This window comes from Rhinopithecus bieti, unplaced genomic scaffold (assembly GCF_001698545.2).
Source record: "Rhinopithecus bieti isolate Rb0 unplaced genomic scaffold, ASM169854v2 scaffold_7888, whole genome shotgun sequence".
In the NCBI taxonomy this organism is placed as follows: Eukaryota; Metazoa; Chordata; class Mammalia; order Primates; family Cercopithecidae; genus Rhinopithecus; species Rhinopithecus bieti.
The window spans coordinates 1,485,246-1,489,595 of record NW_016805944.1 but is presented as its reverse complement, the minus strand read 5'-3'; the positions used below and the strand labels follow the sequence as shown (position 1 = coordinate 1,489,595).

At 52.8% G+C, this 4,350-nt stretch overlaps 1 protein-coding gene across 1 annotated transcript in view; it reads right to left on the bottom strand.

Annotated features, from left to right (window-relative positions):
* OPA3 (outer mitochondrial membrane lipid metabolism regulator OPA3) overlaps nt 1–4,350 on the bottom strand; it is a 63,053-nt gene that overhangs the window by 21,851 nt on the left and 36,852 nt on the right. The window lies entirely within an intron of this gene.

Here is a 4,350-nt window from a genome sequence, read left to right as displayed (position 1 = left end):
GGAGTCTCGCTCTGTCGCCCAGGCTGGAGTGCAATGGCCAGATCTCAGCTCACTGCAAGCTCCACCTCCCGGGTTCCCGCCATTCTCCTGCCTCAGCCTCCTGAGTAGCTGGGACTACAGGCGCCCGCCACCTTGCCTGGCTAGTTTTTTGTATTTTTTTTTTTAGTAGAGACAGGGTTTCACCGTGTTAGCCAGGATGGTCTCGATCTCCTGACCTCATGATCCGCCCGTCTCGGCCTCCCAAACTGCTGGGATTACAGGCTTGAGCCACCGCGCCCAGCCAACCGACTTTATTTATTTATTTATTGAGAGATGGAGTCTCGCTCTGTCGCCCAGGCTACAGTGCAGTAGCATGATCTCAGCTCACTGCAACCTCGGCCTCCCGGGTTCAAGTGATTCTCCTGCCTCAGCCTCCCGAGTAGCTGGGACTACAGGTGCACGCCACCATGCCTGGCTAATTTTTGGATTTTTAGTAGAGACGAGGTTTCACCATGTTGGTCAAGCTGGTCTTGAACTCCTGACCTCAGGTGATCCACCCGCCTTGGCCTCCCAAAGTGTTGGGATTACAGGCGTGAGCCACCGCGCCCAGCCCCAAGGACTTTTTAAATATGAAAAAAGAATGCATCAACTTGAAGACAATCAGCTTCATTTACAAATTTATTCTAACCCCTCTCCCCACATTGCAAGGTATACAGAATTTTAGCTAGTAGAGCACACGAGCAGTGAATCATCCTCTGGCCTCCTGCATTTTGAGAGGACGTTCTTTCCATTTCCACACACCCTGGCCACCCCTGGCACCGCAGTGGGGGAAGTAGATGGCCCTGCTGCCCACGAGGACTGGCCGCCTGTCAGGGCAGGGCAGGACTGAGTACGAAGTCTCTGAGATGTGAGAGCAGCACTCCATCCGGGTCAGGACGGCGCTGGGGTCAGGAATTGGAGCTCCTGCCTGTCTTCACATTCCCACCTCTGTCTTTTTGTATGTGTTTGTGTGTGTGTGAGAAGACAGAGTCTCACTCTGTCACCCAGGCTGGAGTGCAGTGGTGTGATCTCAGCTCACTGCAACCTCCGCCTCCTGGGTTCAAGCAATTCTCGTGCCTCAGCCTCACGAGTAGCTGGGATTCAGGAATGTGCCACCACGCCCGGCTAATTTTTGTAGTTTTATTAGAGATGGGGTTTCGCCATATTGGCCAGACTGGTCTCTATCTCCTGACATCATGTGATCCGTCCACCTCGGCCTCTCAAAGTGCTGGGATGACAGGCATGAGCCAACCATGACCAGCCTGGGTCACTCCCAGTTTTAAACACAGCCCCACTCAGGACCCACTCGATCAGTTCCCTCTGCTCCAACTTCTCCCCCTTTTCCAGAAGGAACGGAAATGCTGTTTCAGGTCAGGTGCGGTGGCTCACACCTGTAATCCCAGCACTTTGGGAGGCCGAGGCGGGTGGATTACCTGAGGTGAGGAGTTCAAGACCAGCCTGGACAACCTGGTGAAACCCCATCTCCACTAAAATACAAAAATTAGCCAGCCGTGGGTGGTGGGCGCATGTAATCCCAGCTACTCCGGAGGCTGAGGCGGGATAATTGGTTGAGCCTGGCAGGTGGAAGCTGCAGTGAGCCGAGATCGCAGCACTGCACTCCAGCCTGGGTGACAGAGCTAGACTCTGTCTCCAAAAAAAAAAAAAAAGAACAGAAAAGCTGTTTCAGAACCTGTTTCTTGGCTTTCTATCTGGGCAGATCTTGGTCCGGGCCATTTTTACCCCCTTAGAGAAAGGAGGTGAGGACGGAAGTGGGGGAAAGCCCGGCCCTCCCACTTTCACCTGCAGTTTCCTGAGAGCAGGCCCAGGTGGAATGGTCGCTCCGTTTACACAATGCTATGATCTCAGGTATGATCCGGGGCTGCTCTGAGAGGGGACAGAGAGGGTCTCCCACTATCAACACCACCTCTAGAATGGCCTGGGCCTCTGTGTAGAGATCGCCACCCCTCCCAGCCTCTGCTCAGCCATCGCCTCTCCCTCCTCACTCTGCAGTCAGGGTAATCCAAGCCACTCACTCTGCCTCTACTACTTCACTGCCCTGGGCAGTCAGCCCCTCATTGGCTGTGGCATTTCTGGCAAGTCCCTTTGTTGCTTAACCTCGGCCTTAGTTTCCCCACCTCATAGGGTGACTCTTGGGCCTCTCCCCATCAGAACCCTTCCCATCAGAGTTTATTTTAATAAGCTCTGTACCCATTGTGGAGATCCACATGATGGTTCTCACATACAGCCTCAGGATGCCTTCATCACCTTGCGGCTCCTCTAATTAGGAGACAGCTACAGTCAGAAGGGCAGACTGCAGGCTAGTGGGACCCACCCGCCCCCCGCTTCAGTGGCAGATCCGGGAAGAGAAGCCCAGTAGCAAAGGGTGGTTCCTGGACTGTTCCTCTCAGCTAGCGGGAAGGCTAAATGGCCCGCAGGGTTGGCGGGAGTCCCAGGGTACTTTTTTTCTAAGAAAGGGTCTCACTCTCTCATCCAGGCTGTAGTATAGTGGCGCAATCACAGCTCGCTGCACCCTCAACCTCCAGGGCTCACGTGATCCTCCTGCCTCAGCCTCCCAAGTAGCTGGGACTACAGGCATGCACCACCGCACCGGGCTAATTTTATTTTTGTAGAGATGGGTTCTCACTATGTTGCCCAGGCTGGTCTTCAGCTCCTGGGCTCAAAGAGATCCCTCCTGCCTTGGTCTCCCAAAGTGCCAAGATTACAGGTGTGAGCCACTGCACCTGGACACCAGCATACTCTTGGGGTGAGGAGGAGTATGGGCTGAATGGCTTGAATGGTGGACCCCCAACAGACAGGTCCACATACTAACCCCCAGGACCTGTACTTAAGACAGTTTATTTGGAAAAAGTGTTTTTTTAGATGCAATTAAGGGTCTTGAGGTGGGATCATCCTGAACTCAAGATGGGCCCTAAATACAATGACAGGTGTTCTGGTAAGTGACAAAACAGAAGAGGGAAAAGGCCATGTGAAGCTGGAGGCAGAGCCAAGGAAGGCCTGGAATCACCAGGAGCTGGAAGAGGGAGAGTGCCCCTGTCAGCACCTTGGTTTCAGACTTCTGGACTCCAGAACCGTGTGAATTAAATTCCTGTTAGACTGAAGCCATCAAGTTCACCACCCACTGGAGACCTGTTACGGCAGCCCCAGGAAATTAACCAAGGAGTTAAGGCCAACTGGTGGCCTAATTGGTAGGATGGGGGTGGGACTGGGGGCTATGGAGGCAGGAGGGTACCACTACATGAAGACGGGCTGAAGGGTCAGTCCAGAGCTCCAAGGAAAGAAAGCAAGAACACACAGATTAGGAGACGCAGATGGAAGATGAAGGATGTGACAACTGAATCCATGGGCTTGGATTCGACTGGGGCCCTGAAAAATGCTGAGCAAGGTGGGAAAGGCAAGAAAGGACATGCCACACAGTACAAGCTCCAGGGACTCGGAGGACAGGAAAATAGGGGGCTGAGGCAGGACAGGCTGGATTAGCCCTAGTTAGGTTCAAATTTCCCACCATGGAAAGGGGGTTGGAGGACATTCACAGAAAAGATCCTGTAGCGCCATTCCAGTGGGTCATGCCACAGACTCAAGGATGAGAGTGTTCTGTTGGAACAGTTCACTTGGGGCCGCAAGGGAAGGTACAATGATTCCATGGATTGACTGCAGGCCAGGACCTTTTGTGTTTGTTTGTTTTGAGACAGAATTTCGCTCTTGTTGCCCAGGCTGGAGTGCAATGGCACGATCTCGGCTCACCGCAACCTCCGCCTCCCAGGTTCAAGCAATTCTTCTGCCTCAGCCTCCCGAGTAGCCGAGATTACAGGCATGCGCCACCACGGCTGGCTAATTTTGTATTTTTTAGTAGAGACGGGGTTTTGTCATGTTGGTTAGGCTGGTCTCGAACTCCTGACCTCAGGTGATCCACCCATCTCGGCCTCCCAAAGTGCTGGGATCACAGGCGTGGGCCACTGCGCCCAGCCAGGGTTTTTTTTTTTTTTTTTTTTTTTTTTTTTAAGATGGAGTTTTGCTCGTTGCCCGAGCTGGAGTGCAATTGTGCAATCTCGGCTCACTACAACCTCTGCCTCCCGGGTTCAAGCAATTCTCCTGTCTCAGCCTTCCAAGTAGCTGGGATTACAGGTATATGCCACCACGCCTGGCTAATTTTGTATTTTAGTAGAGACGGGGTTTTATCATATTGGTCAGGCTGGTCTCAAACTCCCAACATCAAGTGACCTGCCCACCTTGGACTTCCAAACTGCTGGGATTACAGGCGTGAGCCACCGTGCCCGGCCAGGATTTTTTTTTTTTTTTTTTTTTTTTTTTTTT